Source organism: Heterocephalus glaber, unplaced genomic scaffold, assembly GCF_053883595.1.
Source record: "Heterocephalus glaber isolate CG9 unplaced genomic scaffold, H.glaber_assembly_v1.0 deba00001504, whole genome shotgun sequence".
In the NCBI taxonomy this organism is placed as follows: domain Eukaryota; kingdom Metazoa; phylum Chordata; class Mammalia; order Rodentia; family Bathyergidae; genus Heterocephalus; species Heterocephalus glaber.
Genome location: NW_028258324.1, coordinates 62,812,650 through 62,830,102, shown reverse-complemented (window position 1 = coordinate 62,830,102; position 17,453 = coordinate 62,812,650). Strand labels below are relative to the sequence as shown.

The following is a 17,453-nucleotide window of genomic DNA, read 5'->3' as shown; positions in this document are numbered from 1 at the left end:
ATGTCACTCCAAGCTCTTCTTGCCTTGATGGTTTGTGTTGAGAAGTCTGCTGTGATTCTGATGGGCTTTCCTTTGTATGTGATTTGTTTCTTTTCTCTGACTGCTTGGAGAACTTTGTTCTTCTGTTGGGTTTCTGGAATCTTAACAATTATATGCCTTTGTGTAGATTTTTTTGATTACATCTATTTGGAGTCATGTATGCCTCCCTTATCTGTATGTCAAGCTCTTTTCCCCTGCTTGGGAAGTTTTCTGCCATTATTTCTGTGAAGAGATTTTTTATGTCATCTGCACTCTCTCCTGTTTCTTCATTGAGCCCAATCAGTCTTATGTTATTCTTTTTTGCATCATTTAGCAGCTGCTGGACTGATTTCTCATGTTCCCTTATAATTTTGAAGCAATTTTTCTTTTCCTGGTCACTAATTGCAATCTTATCTTCTATATCTGAAATTCTGTCCTCACATTGGCTCATTCTGCTGTGTAGACTTTCAGTGGAGTTTTTCATGTCCTGGAAAACTATTTGCATCTCTTTTATGGATTCTATTTGTTTCTCATGTTGGGATTCCATCATGTTCCTGAGCTCCTCTCTAGATTTATTAATCATGTCTTGCACTAGGGGCACAATTTCTCCTGTTATCTGAGAAATTATTTCTGATTTCATTTTTTCCACAGCCCCTTTTATTGCCAGTTCAGTGGGTCCAGGTGGTTGAGTATCAGAGTGTTCCATCTCATTTTCCTTTGGGGTTGCTGTAGGTGATCTGGAAGTCTGGTTTTGAGACTTATTTACATGTTTTCTCATTTCAACTGGGGCGGGGGGGCTGTTAGCGCCTGCCTGGATTACCTCCTCTGAGCTGGGAGAGGAGGGACAGGGGCCGGGAGCAGTGGTAGGGATGGTGACCCAAAAGCCCTTTCCTGTGGGCTGGGAGCAGCAGGAGGGATGCTGACCCATAAGCCCCGTCCTCTGGACCAGAAGCAGTGGGATGGCGGCTCAGAAGCCCCTACCTCTGGGCCGGGAGCAGCAGGACTCAGTACCTTGGTCTGGTGGTCTGGTGTCGTCTTCGTCTTTGTAGTGTGGAACCAGGTGGCTGCCTGTCTGCAGTGGGCTGATTCGGCGTGTTCTGTGAGACTCAGGACCTTGGTAGGGGGTGCACAGACCTCCCTGTCTGCAGCAGGCTGATTTGGCTTTACAAGTTTTTTCTTGCATTCTGTAAGTGCCTCTTCAGTTTTTGATGCAAAAAAGTTTTCAATTTTCAAATCCAGTCTATCTGTTGTTTCTTTTGTTATTTATGTTGATCTAAGGACCATACTTAGATGATCACTGTTTGAGAAATGCAGTAATCCCAGAAGGAGTCAAGTGAGGAACGTTTACCAATCTGATCTGTATATGTTAAATGGGGTAAGAAAAATCAAAGCATGCATTAATGTAGTAAATATTTGTTTGACTGTCTTTTGTGCCAAGCCAAATGGTAAGATGAGATAGAATCATCCTAGAGATAGAACCATCTATCTTAGGGGAATTTACCATGAAGTAGTGGAAAGAGAAATCTATCTATCTATTTATCTACATATAGATAGATATGCATATTCATATAGTCTCATTATTGCCATATTATACACACACACACACACACATATATGGATTATAATGTACAAAGAAGAGAAAATGTAGGGGAATATAAGACCAAGTAACAGAGTGTTTTCTAGTATGGGGTAGGGGGATATAATGCTCAAGAAAGGCTTCTCTGAGAAAGTATCATTTAGGGAAGACTTGAATATCTGTAGAAAATAAGGATTTTATTTTTACTTCTTAGGGACATGGGGTGTGTTCCAAATGGAGAGAATACATGAGGAATTTGAGAAGCTGGAAGAAGGCCAGTTCATCTGGAATAGGGAAGGGAGGGGAAGAATGGCAAGGAATGAAACTAGAGATGGAGGAGAGCCAGATTGTGATTAAGATGGTAAGCCATATAAGGATTTTGATTTTGATTCCAAGAATGGTGTGAAATTATTTAAGCGTAAAGAGAAAAGATAGAGTTTGTGCTTAGAAATATTTTATTCCTTCCCCCCTTGTTTTTATTTAGTCTTTTGTATAAATTTGTTAAAAGCTTTTATAATAAAAGACTTTATATGGCATATATATTTTCTAATATTTGTCCTTGTCATTTTGACCTTATTTGTGTTATTTTCCAACACTCACAAATCTTATATTCTCAAATTCATCACTATTTTACAATTTTGGGTTTTGTCATGTGTAAAATGTCTTTCTCATCTCAAAATTATCTCATATGATACTGGTACTTTTATAAAGAACATGCAGTTTGAAAGCACAATGGAATACAAGTTTTTAGCTATGAAAAAGGGCAAGATAATATATTGTGTTAGTTGGGGTGGCAAGAATTTTTGGTGAGTGTGTAAATCAAAACATTCGGATTTGGTAACTTGGCTGCAAGGGCTGGGACAGTGCCTACCCGAGGTATTGTGTCCCCACCTGCCTCCCATTGGCTCGCATCTGATCCTCAGCAACACCCACGCCTCATTTCTTTTTCAGCCCACTCATGCAAGAGCAATTTGGCTCAGGGGCCTGACTTATGTTGATCAAACACACAGGAAACCTTATTCAGAGCTTTCTTTTGTTAATGATTCCAGATGATATTTTAATTTTTTAATGAAGTCATTGGTTCAACTCATTTATTAATGAAGTCATAGGTTCTAGCTATTATTTTGGAGACCCACAGTGCAGTAGCAAGGAGCTGAAAGGATAAAAGCTCTCACTCTTGACTTTATTTCTTCCTAACTGGGAAATGGAGCCAACTCCATGGTGCTGCTTTATTTCTCTGCATCTCACATCTTGAATTCAGCACTGTGCCCTTCCTGAAAGGGTTCAACCCTTGACAACCATTCTGCCAGGTGTTGCGTTCCCAGGATGGCAGGTCCGTCAGGCAGGATAGGAGATGTTTTCATTTATTCTCCCAGGACTAATGCCGCATGCCCTTGGTTTGCTTCCTCAAGGTCAGAGGTATTTATGATTTGCTATCCTTCCTCAGCACTGATTTGGGAAACAGGACAGAGAGAGGAGCTTCACTAACTTGTACTTCTCTGTGCCAGAACCTTGTTTTCTCCCTGACTGTCATTTCCTGAGTTTATTGCATGTAGGAAGTTTCTCTCCCTTATTTTGTTGTTGATCATGAACATTTTTCTGATTAAAAAAAAATCTATTAAAAAAGTGACTGAGTCAGGTGCGATGGCAGCCCCCTGGAAGAATGAGGCAGGAGGTTACCTGTAAGCTTGAGTCCAGCCTGGGGAAATTTAGTGACTTAGCAAGACCCTGCCTCAAAATAAGAAATGGAGGGCTGGAGATGTAGCTCAGTGCTAAGGCTCTGGATTCAATCCCCAGTACTGAAACAAATGAACAAACAAATAAACAAACAAACAAATAAACAGAGAGCATCTCACAACTGGCTTCATTCAATTCCCTTAACAGGCAAGTCATTTCCTCATGTGTAACAAAGATCATGCATACATACATCAGTCATCAGAAACTACCAAAACATCAGTCTCTCTTTAGGAAAGAAAAGTCTTTCTTTCCTTTTGTCTCTCCCATATTTTGAGTATTACATACAACTTGGGTTAAATTTAGCTCCCTTATACATCATCAACATTATATACATATTTATTTAAACTATCACATGTGTTTTATACATGGAGAATGACAGGTGTATATGGCTTTATTTTCAAGAGTTCATTAATAAGTTGATTTATTTATTAGATAAGGAGATGTTGTTTTTCAGGTTTTATAGTGAAGTTTCAATGGAGCATTTGAAATGATGTACATTTGTTACATCTGTGATTTCATAAGTTAAGGAAATGGACAACCCAAGAGAAATAGAAAGAAATGCTCTGTGATGATAAAGGAAGATTGAAGTGAAACAGAGTTGAAAGCAAGCAGACAAAAAAGTTGGAGAAATCCCATCAGAGCATTTAGCACATCGTGTTTTCCTCCCTGATGTGAAGGCAGGGCAGACTCTGGCAGGGTAGAGTTCTTCCTGGGGAGCCCGCTCTCCAGGCCTTCCTTGCCACTTGAAGCAGTGGCCCTGCCCTTTACTTCCCCTCACACATGCTGAAATACGTTTTTCAACACTTTGGGATGCGCATGGGAGTGAAATCCCACAAGCACATTCAAATCTTGCTACTGCTTGGACTAAACCCCTATGTTTCTCAACTGGTCTATTCTCCTTTCAGAGTGCAATGTGCATCTCTGTCCCTCCCCCTCCTATCTGTGCCAGGCCAGATCTGCTTCTGGTCTGCACGCGCCTCTTGGAAGAGGGAATGAGGCAGAGGGTCACTCTCAGAGTGAAATGATAATCATGTGGCCCACTATGATCATTCCAGAGATTTCTATTTGTGCTTCATTCTGCATATAATTCATAGGAGAAGGAATAGAACTTAAAGGTTCCTTCCTGTTCTAAGATTTCATAATTCCAAGCATTTGAGAAATTTTCTCTTTTGGAAGTAAATGTTTTATGAGATTTTGAATCTGTTTGGAATTGAAAGAAAATGTATTTTCTCAATTTCAGGCCCCTTAACCTTTTTTGAAAAGCCACAGTTCACAAGTGATAGTGAACATCAAGGAGGAGCAAACTTTGGTGAGGAGCTTATTGTTGAATTGGAGGGGGCAAGACATATCTAAATGACTTTAATCTATAGCAGACAAGTGACAAATATGATAAGGTCATCCAGAATAACTCTAGAAGTACAGGAGAAAAAGTAACAGTTCAGTTTTCTTGACTGCTTACAACCTAAATTTACGCAGCAAAATGGATAATTTACTGAAGGAAACTCAGAAGCTCACAGAACTAAAGAAAGAGTTCATAACAACAATCGTGGCAAGACAGGAACAAACACACAACTCTTGTGAGCTCAGTGGCCCAAGGTCATTGAGAATGTCTTTGGGATTGTGCTACTAAAATCACTCAAAAATTCACAGGATGGCCCTCTGTCCTGTGAGTCACATCTGTATTCTCAGTGAAGAGCTGGTTTGCTTGGCTTGAATAACATGCCCAACTTCTGTGTTGTATCCATGGGAGAGGCAAGAAGCTTGGGAGGGCAGAAAGGAGGAAAGCTGAGCACTGAATTTGAGAGCCCAACTGGGACCACTGAGACAGTCAAATCCACCACCAATAAGAAGAAAGGACACCATACAGGCAGAAACTATAGATGTTCTCTGTAGACAACTGCTGAAGGAGGGCTTTTGGAAGGGAAAGACCTCAAGCTAGGTCTTGATGAGGGGATAGGACTTTAAAAAATGGATTTGGGGCACTAGAAAAGAGGGCTTTCCAATCAGAGGAAACAACTTGAGCAAATGTTAGAGTAGGACTCATGATCTGGGAGTGGGGAGAAATTGAATGTCTGGAGTCTAAGGAAAAAGTGAATAAAATGGGAGGGAGGACTAAAAAGGCCTACAGTCCAAGTTCTATCTCAGTGTGCAGGGTTTCAAAGATGACTGCGTGGGAGAATGGATACAAAGATGTTTTTTAAACTATAAAGTGCTTACATATATGAATTTTTACATGTATAAATTTTTTTTAATAAAACCATGCTCCTCAATAAATTGAACTTGTCATCATTTATTTTTTGGCAGTGCTGGGGGTTGAACCAAGGGCTTCTTCATACATACTAGCCAAATGCCCTACCACTGAATTATACCCCCATCTCCATAAATTTGAGCTTCTAATATTAGTATTTTCCACAGTGTTTTGTCATGTGCAAACTGAGAAACATAAATAGAGAATCTGGCCATAAACTCCTATGGTGTCTAAATATGCAAGCTTTAAGGTAATGCATGTTAATATGCAATCATGGGGAGATTTAGATAAGCTAGTTTATAACTCATCTTTCTGAAAGATAAATTTCCAAAGAAATCAATCTATTTTCCAAGGATAACAGTACCTTCATTTATTTACTTGTTTGGTTTTAAATATCTGTTACTGTAGAATGATTTACAAACATCATGTTCTGACTAGGGAAGGTACTATTAGCCTCCTTTTCTCATAGGAGGAAAGTAGGGTCAGAAAAGTGCAATCTTTTCCAAGGTTACTCAGTGAGAATCCAGTCAAGTTAGGATTGAACACTAGATGTGCCTGGCTCTGGAGTCAATGCCTCCCTCTTGGTCCCACACTTTCTCTACTGCCTTTACCCAACATGTACCCATCAGCCCACTCTTAAGCCATGGGAAGAGAGCTGTAGTGTCCAGTGGGAAGATGTATAGTGTCTGCTGTGATTTTAACTGGTTGGGAAGGGAGAAGGTTGAGAGATGGGCAGTTATTACTTCCAGCATTTGAAGGAAAACAGTCAGTGCTTATCCAGGGCTAACTTGGAGTCCAGAATCAGGGAGAATACTTCCTCATTTTACTTCATTGGCTCCTCAGAACATCTCTGTTAGGTGGGAATTAGTCTGCTCATTTGGCCTGTCATACTTATTAATAGAGAATGGTTCCAAGTCAAAGCTGGATCCAGTTTTTATTTACTCACTCACTAAATGTATTTACTGAGCATTCTGAGTCTCTGGGGAACACAGGCAGAGATCCTTGGAGGACCTTGCTTTCCAGGGTGGGGAGCAGGGGTTATGCAAAAAGCTTAATTAATCCCCTGTACCAAAGAAAAAGCTTAATTAAAAATCATATGGCAAGTTCAAGTTGTAAGTGTTATGGGGAAGAAGTAGAGAAGGATAAAAGGAGGAGAGGAAGTAAGAAGGGATATCTTGAATATGGAACTGTAAATAGGGAGGTTTTTGATATCTAGAGGTCTAGAAGTTGATTTGAGAAATAATCGAGCCTTTGCTTATAGGATCACCAAGTTTAAGATCTTCCTCACCTTGTAGTTGCATCTAGTAAACTGGAGTCTTTTTTTTTCCCGGAGAGCACCTTAAATATTCAGGAACTCAAGGAATTCGACATTCCCACCTCCATCTTCATCATTGATGCCCACCACACTGCTCTTAAAGACTGTGAGGAATTCTTTAACTCAACATGTAAAACTATGAGAGGCCATTTGAGGAACTGGGAAAAGCACTCCCCTGCAGGAAGTGAAATCTTGCCTGCAGCTAGTCTAATCCTAGAGATCTAGGATTAATTAAAATTTAGCCTTAAAAATTTTCCTTCTTCCCTCTGGGCTTGTTTTGCCAGTTGACAGGTCAAGTGGTAGCATCTAAGGACATGTCTAGCTCTAACAGTTTATGGATGCAAAATTCTGCTGCAAAATTTCCAGGGTGTCCTAGTTAAAATTGTCTTGACAGAGAGATTAGGGCCCAATGGGTAACATTTATCGTTTCACATTTCATGATGAAATTTCAACATCAAACTTGCCTTTTAAAATCGCTTAGAAATGTCAGCTGGCCCAGATCACTGCCCTGCCTTCTTTTGGGTGGAAGTTAGAAGCAGGTGCTCAGCCATGGACTGAGCATCTCCCAGGATTACCTGTTCATTTCCAAGGGTGGCTCAAGGGGTTGGAATGACTCCATGAAACCCCATATGGCATGGGACCTGGTTACCTTAGCAATTGGTTCCCGCTCCGTGCATGCCAATTAACAGGCAATTAAAACTCTCCATTGCTCTAGCTATTAGTCCCTGGGTCACAGTATGAGAAAATGAGAGGGATGAGGTTGTCATTCTTTTTTAAAGTTCTATTTTATTTTTTAAACTTATGCTCTTGGCTCTAGAACCCATCTTATTCAAGATTTCCAGGAGGTCATTTATTTGGTCTTTTGTTTTGTAATTTTGTTTGCATGTTTGTTATATCACTTATATGTCTGATTTTATTGTAATACTATTAATCATTTATGGAAACAAATCTGAAATTTTCTGCCTCTCTCTCTCTAAACCGTTCATTACTAGTATCACTCTTAAAGTCCCACATATCCTTTGGACACTCACTATTTCCTTGCTTTCTATCCAAAGTCATTTCCTCTGTCCTTCAATAAAAACCTTCCCCTCAAAATTTTAGTACAGCTCAAAAACATGAAGGAACTGCCTGGGGTTTGGCATTAGTCCCAGGGTGAGGGAAGAAAGGGAGACACAAGCTTCCCCAAGACTGAGCCATAGCACACTAAGCTTATCTTCTGTAGAAATTGTTGAGTGGGTTTGATCCAAGGCCTTTACTGTGAAAAGGAAAAAGAGCCCAGAAGCAAGGCTCTGTTACAATGGGTAAACATAGGACAGAATTAGGAGTCTGTTTATTAAAATCCAAACAAGGCGCTTGTGTCAGGGGTCATCTTACATGATCATTATTGCTGCAGGAAAGTAGACATAAGGCTGCTATTTAGATTACATCTTCTGGCACTTTTTGTACAAAATTTTCTTCATTCTCCTGAGCCTTCTCCACAGCCCAATGTCTCTGCAGTTTGTATGTCTTTGGTACCAGGTTTCTCCAGGGAGTTAACAGGTCTCTTCATTTTGTATAGTTTTTGAAGCATGGATCAAACAGTGGCTTAATATACTAATATGTAAAGAGAAAAAACTATCTGAAGCAGGTGAGTGTTAATGAACAGATGTATATTTTCTGAGTTTGAGTAGAGTGTGTGATCTTTTTGTTTCTAATTAATGTAAAGAAAGTAAATCCAGTTCTCATTAATATTTATCATTTTTTAAAATGGTATCATTCTTGAAAAGGTACAAATACAGAACTTAGAAAAATAATTAGGGTAGAGCTTAGAAAAATAAGAAAAATGTTTATCAGCAAGTTCACTTGTTATTTTGGATTTAGAACTCAGGATTGTTGTTGTTGTTGCTATTTTGCTTTGTGTTTTTCTTTTTGTAATACTGACATGAATGGATGCAGTGGCAGGAAAGCTCTGGGAGATGCTGTCAATTTTACTTTAAAAGAGAATCTGATGTTTCTGCATTTTATCATTTTCAATAAAACTTAAGAGTTTTAGAAAAGAAAAAAAACTTGGCTTCAGGTCATTGTCACGATCATGCCAGTCATCAAGTAGGATTTTTGCTCTTAATTTTAAGTGTAAGTAGAAGTAGAATAAAACAATTTCCCACTTATTTATGCTAATTATTCTATCAGTTTTTTTTCTTTCCACAAATGGATTAAAACTCCTTGAGGCAGGAGCCATGATTTACATTTTTCTTTGTGTTTACTTAGACTCACTTAGCATAGTGTTATTTATCACCAGGGACCACTTCATAGAGAGTTTAGAAATTGTGGCTGTTATATGCAGTTTTACAAAAGCAGTCATGTGGACATTTGGATGGTAAGTTTAGAATCATGCAATCTTGAAATGTTAAAGCCTTAGGGATTTTAGTGACTAATACTATATACCAAAGTATTTACTCCCCAGACTAAAAACCTGAGAGTTAAATGGGGGGTGAAAACCTCCCCAAAGTTAAACTGCAAGTAAATGAAAAGCTTGTATCTAATCTCAAAGCCCATGCCCTCCCTTCTTCCCCAGGAGTGTGAAATCTTTCCCCCGGTGTGGCACACTTGATAGATGTTGTGGACCTGACCAAGCTCTCCCACAGGCATACTTGTGGGGAGTTGTGATAATTTTGGAGAAAGCATGGAGTGGAGCTTGAAAACTGGAGAATGACCTCATAATGCAAATGAGTCACATAACACATGCATCAACTTGCCTCTTGTCTAATTTTTTTTTTTGGTACCGGGGATCAAACTCGGGTCCTTGTGCATGCACAGCAGGTGGCAAAACCACTGAGCTAAATCCCTGGGCCCATCTTATCTAATTTTTTTAAAGCTGCAAAAATTAGTACTTTAAACATTATTAAAATCAATACCACCCAGGAATCTCACTACTAGATACCTACCCAAAGAAAATGAAGTACGTCAAAGAGACATCCCATACTCATTGCGGCACTCTGACAACAGCCAAGCCAGAGAGGCAACCTATGTGTCTCTTGGTGAGCACATGGATAAAGAAAATATGGTACGTGGATCCAACAGAACACTATGTGGTCTTAAAAATGCAGGAAATTCTGTCATTTGTAACCACATGAATGGAACTGTCATACTTTAAAAGAAATAAGCCAGATATGGAAACATAAATACTACGTGGTCTGATGTATATGTTGAATCTATAAAAGCTGACCTTACAGAAGTGGAGAGCAGAATGGCAGCTACTAGGCCCTGGAGGTGGATGGGGTGAGGATGGGGAGATGGTGGGTGATACAAAATCTCGGCTAGGAGGAGTAAGTTCCAGAGGTCCGGTGTATAACACGGTGACCATAGTTAAGACAATACATAGTATTTGTGAAAACTGCTCAGAGAATAGGTCTAGTGTTCTCATCATACAAAGTGGTTAGCATTTGAGGTAATGCATGTGATAATTACTTCAATTTAGCCATTCCATGATGTGTACATACTTCACAACATCATGTTGCATGTGATAAATATATCCATTTTCCACTCTTCAATTGCAAGTAGATTAAAAACAAAATGTTAAAATATATTCCTATCATATGAATTTTTAAAGCTTCACTCTATATGTTATTGCATCTGGAACTGATGTCTTTTCATCACCATTTGTTAATGTATCAATGAGCACACCTTAAAACCCCACTTTGCGTTGTCCAACAGGTGGGTGTTGAGAAGGGTAAGGTGAGATCAAGCCCGATGCTTATGGAGAAAGCAGAAATTTCAAAGCACTGGGCAACCTAGGAGGATGGCATTGTTGGGACAGGGCAGGTGGGGAAGAAGCAGCCTGGTGTGGCACGAAAATGTGTCCTGGATCATGCTGCAGGGCTATCGGGACCTGGTTGCAGGATGGTCTTAGGAATAGCAGCTAAATTGACTCTAAAAGCAGAAGGCAGGGAAGCTATGAGAAGTTTGGAATCATGTGGCAGAGATATTTAGACTGTTTAGGGATGGAAATTAGGAGTCAGACTTAGGTGAGAAGTATTTAGTACTGCAGAAAAGAACATCACTCTATAAGTGGTAAGATTGGATGGCTGAGGGTGAAAGAGGAAAGAAAGATGGAGGGAGGGAATGAGAGGGGAAATGAAGGGGAGAGGGCTATTTAGAGCTGAAATGAGCTGGGCTCTGGGTGAGGGGCTTCCACACACCTTCTCCTATGGAAGGGGGAACAGTGCTCATGTAGATGCGGGAGGCAGAAAGGACAGAAAGGGGCGCTGCGAGGATCCTCCTGGGTCTCCCGGGTTGGGTGTTGTGTGTCTCTTGTGGATGACTACAAATTTCCCCAAGCTCTTCTCCCAACTAAGAAACATTCAACAAAACGAAACCACACACATCATGAAGTTTCAAAAGCTGCTTATAGATCACTTGGTGAAGCAAAATTGAACACAGTGTATCTTAAAGGTAAAATATTTCTTAAGTGTTTTAGTGACTGTGTGCCGCAGTTTCATCATCTGTAAAAAGAGGCCAGAATAGTTTTATTATGGTGTTAATATACCTATGCTATTAGGGATAATAATAGTGCTTATATAATAGAATTGTTACAAGTATGTAGATTAATATTTGTAGAATAGTGTTTGACATATAGTGGTACATACAGTAGATATCTTTTGAATAAATAAAAAATAGGATAGTAGTAGATTCACAGGCTGTCAACACTGAAAAATAATGCACTGACCAGAGGCCAAAGCTTTTCTTTGAAGAGATACAGCTGGGTTCCAAAGCAGGGAAATGATTCACCAGCCATCTTGACCACTGATTAAATGGTGTACAAGGAGTAGAAACAGTCTCATTGCTTCTAGTCAAGAATCCTAAAAACCAAGAAACATGCAACTGATAGCGATATAATAGAGATTGGATGAATCTTAACTTTAATATTTAACTAGATTATCAGTTCCAGAAGGGCTGTGACTCGTGTGCCTCTCCACTCACTCAATAAGCAGGGTGGTCTGTATACCGTAGTGGTCTGTAAATATTCACTCAGCAAATCCTGAGTAGGTTGTTGAATAAAGTCCCAATTGTGGGTACAAGAAGCTAATGAAAACTTAGAATTCATAAAGTAGGAATAACAGAAGAATGCTTAAAGTATGGCAGTTGTTATCTTTGTAAAATCCATGGCCCAGGGTCATGTATTAGACACACCATCAATGCTTATGTTTAGGCAGTGGCATTTTAGGCCAAGATACAATGGATTAACTTGGCCACTAGAGCAGGAGGGCTGCCAGGTTTGGTTCCTTTTCCTGTTGGCAAAGAGCAGCTGTGAAATGCCTAACTGGGTACACATTTGTCATTGATCCATGAACCAGTCATTGATTATTTCAGTATCAATTAAAAGTAATTAGTCTGTCGGAGTTTCTCCAACCATATTACATCTGGCACCCTGCCTTCCTTAGGGTTTAAGGAGCTTGCATCCTGTCAGCTCTATTTTTGCTCAATTGGATTCCTTTGGGGGTTTTGGTGTACTTTTCCTGTTTATTTTTCTTCCTCTTTCTCAAAATAGAAATTAAAAGATAAGATGAGTAGTTGCAAAGCATTTTGCAATGACCTTTACAAAATTGTTGTTAAGTCTTCAGAGGCCTTCACCCTTGCTCATCCTTTATCACAAAGCACTTAGGAGGCAAAGGATAAGAAGCTGAAAAGCCCTCTGAGGCTTCAGGATGGTCAACCCCTCCCCGCAAACCCAAAATGAAAACAAACCAAACAAACAAAAAAACCAACTTGCTCCCGCTGCTATTTTCTTCCCAAGACACATTTCTTCCTTGATTTTTGTCATTCAGCTTTTTACCGTGTATTTCAACCTACCTCTTGGGAGCCAAGTAATTCCATTTTTCAACTATGTGCTCTTAGGTCAAGTTTTTTGCCTTTTCAGAGCTTTCTGCTGTGGGCATGTACAGAGTGTTCCATGGTGGGGAAAGGGGTAATCAAAGGAACAGGGAATGTTAGAAGGCAGAGAAGTTACCAGCATTTGTCCTAACACCAGAATATTGGTGGTGGTCAACTCACTGCAATCACGGTGAGATTGGAATAGTTGCTGGCTCTTCCAGTCGTTACTTCTCAGGTCACCTCCTTATGGCTATTTCCTAGAATGGCAGTGAAGATGGAAGGTCGCTCGGCTCTGGAATCTGTGCAGAGGATTGGTGCAACACACTTCTGGGTCTGTTCAAGAGAGTCATGGAGGTATGGGTTTGGGATCTAGGTGGAGTTGCTGGCCCCTTCTTCTCTAGACTGTTCCCATTTTCTGCTTCTCAGCTGCAAGAAGTAAGCAGCTTTGCTCCACCGTGTCCATCTATCATGATGGTCCTGTTTTGGAGTCAGTGGACCATGGACTGGATCCCCTGAACAGTGAGCCAAATTAAACCTCTTCTGCTTTAAGCTATGGCTATCAAGTTTTGTTTAGTCATAATTTTCTTTTTTTTGTTTTGTACTTTTGCAGTGCTTGGGATTGAGCCAGGGAGTTGTGCATGCTCGGAAAGAATCTTTCACTGTAGTATACGTTCAGCCCTCTAGTCATGACTCTTGATTTCAATATCTCAAAAGTAATTCTTCCTGCTTCTTGATCCCTCAAACTCTATTATTCTAATATTTGTGTCTTCCCCCATTAGGATCATCTTCTCTTGAAATATTTTGGCTAAATACTGCTATCTCTCTGTGAGCTCAATTTCAAACATTTCACCCTCTACCTTGTTCTCTGTAGCTCACTCCTTCTTATACCCCATTACTAAGAAAATATCAATACCACTGACATGAACAACCACTGAACCTTCCACCTTTCGGTTCTTTTCCTACCCGCCCCCCCCCCCATGTCTTCTTGTCCTACTTACTCAGCTTAGTTTTCATAGTTCATGATTATAATTGCACCTTTGGTAACATTTTAAATTCCATCCTTTTTTTCTTGATCAAATTTGTATGAGAAGACCCCAAGTCTAGTTAAATCCAGTACTCTACTTACTTTGTGACTGCATGCATGCAGGTAAATGTTGTTAGACTATAACAACCACACTTGTTGCTTGGTCTCACTTGAGATTCATGATCACAAACTTCCAAAATGTGTCATGTAGTCTGGAAATATAAAATTTCCCTCGTCTATCTAATCTCCCACTTGATTGTATTTTACCCTGTGTCCTCTTTCTTCAAACCTCTAAGATCTCTTCCTCCATTGTCATTTTCAGCTGATGAACTTACTTGTTGCTGCACTTTGAAAAGAGAGATGAACTTGGAAGAAGGAACTTCCATGTGTTTCTCCTTCTGCATCCAGCACTTTATTTGCTTTTGTACTTGCATGCTACACTTTCCTTTAGGTATGGAGATTGAATCATTCTTTTCCTTTCTACGGCCAATCTACCCAGTGCCATAGATCCTACCACCTCTCACCCACCCAGGACCATCCTTACAGTATCTCTCCCCCCTTTCTCCCGTAATAATTTCTCTCCCTTTTCAACCACAACCATCTCTTGTGTAATTATACAGTACTCTTGTGTGATTATACAGTACTGGATTGTTAACTGGCCTCCTTGCCCAAACCCTTCTATCCCCTTCTCTGTTGGGTCCTTCACAGAAGCATACAAAGACGGCTCAGTATTCTCATCTTAAAAACAGACATCTGTTCTCACCTGCCATCCCATTTCTCCTCTCACTTTTACAGTAGAATTTCCCAATCTTTCTCTATTGGCTGTAGCTGATTGCTGATTTTTCTCTCCCCATTTTCTCTTTTGTACTTACTGTGTTTTGATTTTTTTCCCATCGCCTTGCTGAAAACAAAATTCCAACAACTTATATAGAGATTTGTGGCCTGCATGCTGTGAAATCCAGTGGTCTTAACTGCAGTGCAGCATCACAAACTTATCACTTCATAATTCTCTCTTTCCTAAACATCGCTTTCCCTCCTGGAATATCACTTTTTCTAGGTTTCCTCCCTACCTTACTGGGCATTCCTATTTACTATCTTTTGTAGTTCCCCTTCATTTCCGTAATGATCTATCCTATCTGTCACTCATTTTTCTTCATCTCTTTCAAATTGACATTCATTTCCATGGTAACATCATTCAATTTGAAGTTTCCAAGTACTACCTATATAATTAGCAGGGCTTCTTCATTCCACTTCACATTCATATAGCCAAGTGTCCTCGAATAGCCCGCAGCATCCACTTGGATGTCTAAGAAGCATCACACATCTAACATGCCCAAACTGGACTCTTAGTTCCCCTCTTCCTATTTCCTTGTTTCGCCTCCAGTTTTTCAGAGCACATGCAAACTCCATCCTTCCAGTTGTTTAGGTTGAAACGCATCATTGAGTCTCTTTTTAATTTGACATCCAGTCAATAAGCAAAATGCTATCAGATCCACCTTCAAAACCAGTAGGAAAAGTGACCAGCTTCTCACCACCATCATCTCTCGTTTAAGCGATGACCCTAGATTGCTGGCTGTTGGCTTCCCCGCCTGTGCCCTTACACCCTCATAGCCTGCTCTCAATACAAAAGAATACTTGAGATGTTATTTCTTTTTTGATAACTTTCAAATGGCTTCCCACCTCACTTGGAGTAAAAGCCACAGCCGTAATAGTGGTTTACAAAGCCTAAGGCCCTACAATGCTTATCTGCTCTCCTCTCAGACATTACCTCCCAGCTTTTTCCTCTTACTCGCCATTAGAGCCAATTCAACCTCTTTGGTATTTCTTGAACATACAAACCACATTCCAGTCTTGGGATCTTTGCACTTTTCATTTTTATTCTTGGAATGCTTTTACCTCATGACTCACTCCCTGGCTTCTTTCAGATTTCGACTTAAATACCCGCTTCTCAGTGAGGCCTTCTCTGGCCATGCTACACAACATGGTGCATGTGTGTGCAAATAGCCACTCCTTCACCCTTGCTTTATTTTTCCCCTGACACCACCATCTAGCACATAATATATTTCCTTGCCTATTATCTTTTATTCTACCTCTTTGTTTACTTTGCACCTTGCTGTATCTGCATGATCTAAAACAGGGCTTAGACTGCAGCAGAGTTCAGTCAACACTCGAAGAACAAATGAATGAATAGGGTTAATGTATTAATTAGTTTAATGTGTGTAATGGAGTGAATGTTGTGTCTAAGCACTTCCAAGCTTTTCCTGGGCCTGTCCTCCCATCTCTGTAGTCACTGTGGGAGTTACTTGGAAGCAGCCAAGCACAATGTAATTCCGACCCCTGGCTACAATTGGTGGGTCAGGGATAGATGCCCTGGGCCAACCGTTTCTTCCTTGGGAGCTTGATACTGGTACTAAGGGAGCCAATCCTTTTATTGACACTTGAACATATCTTTCCACAGCTGTTGTGTCTTATTTTCATCCAAGAGGACCAGATGCAGAGGTATCTATTAGAAAGGGGAGAGTAAATGATGGTTAGAGAAAAGCAGAGGCGGCAGATGGCTAGAGAAGCTGTCTAGTGCTCTATTCCCCATTACCAGTTGTCCCCCTGACTTGAACAGACCCCTGTACCTCCTGCTACATTACAGAAAGCACCAGCCTAATGTCTACCATAGTAGGTAGTTAATAATAAATACTAATTGTATCAGAATATGGAAAGGACCATTTCTAATTTGTTCAATATCAGAAATCTCCGTAAGAAATAAAACCAACCTAAGTTGCAGAAATAAATATGTTTTCTGAATGCTTGGCATCAGGTCAGATTCCATTCTTAGTGGAAAGATAACTGGCCTGGAAGCAGGAAGCCTAAGTCTGCTCCAGCTGTTGGCTTGGTTGATTATCATCCCCCTTGAACCTCCAGTTTTCCTGTCTATAAAATGACAGGGCTGCATTAGGCAGCCTGCAGTTGATTTTTCAGAAGCTGGGCACTAAACAGAGGTGTGTTCTCTTCTGATTGATAAATAATTCAGGTGTTCTAAACATTTGCCTTTCCTGTGTCTGTAACACCAGAACTCCTTCATCTGTGGAGAATGTTCTACTTTGTAAGTTTTGGTGGGAGACAGAACTTATCTCCCATGATAGATGTTAAAAAACCCAACTAGGCATGTTCCCACTACTCTTGGGCCTGGATCCAGATGACGGCAGCAAAGGCCATTGGACTCAGCCACCAAGACTGCACTGGGAACTTGTCGCTCACAAAGCAGAGGCAGCCAGGAGCCATTCCAGTGGCGGGTGGCAAAGCAGCTGCTGCACCATCATGGTGCAGCTGTGATCTCCTGCATCAAGGCTGAAGGGGGCAGTGGCTCAGGCTGGGCGTCCACTGTTGGTGGAGGGAGCATGCTGGCCCTAGGACTCTGTCCTCTCCTGGTTCTGCAGCCAGCCTTCTTGGGATTCTGAGCTGCCTAGTCTCTTTCTCATATCCATCTCCCTGCCAGTTCTTCAAATAAGCACTCTGACTGGAATACCAGATGGAAAAAAGACAACAGAGTCTTAAATTCCTCACTAGATTCAATGGGGAGACTATGCAAAGGCGGGCCTCCCGATTTTTGTCCCTTTCCCAGGAGGAATACAGGCATAGCAGAACCAGAAAGGAACTGAGAGAGAATTTAATGCAAGTTTCTTGTTTTTCC

General features: G+C 40.5%; 1 long non-coding RNA gene across 3 annotated transcripts in view; it reads left to right on the top strand.

Annotated features, from left to right (window-relative positions):
- The window catches only part of LOC110348445 (uncharacterized), a 73,848-nt gene that overhangs the window by 41,613 nt on the left and 14,782 nt on the right, over positions 1–17,453 (top strand). The window contains exon 4 of one of the 3 annotated variants that reach the window (XR_015441020.1): positions 1,809–17,448. The exons of the other annotated variants lie outside the window; for them this stretch is intronic. This is a non-coding gene — a long non-coding RNA (uncharacterized LOC110348445). Of the gene's footprint in view, positions 1–1,808; positions 17,449–17,453 lie in introns of those variants that run through there. 3 annotated transcript variants of the gene reach the window in all.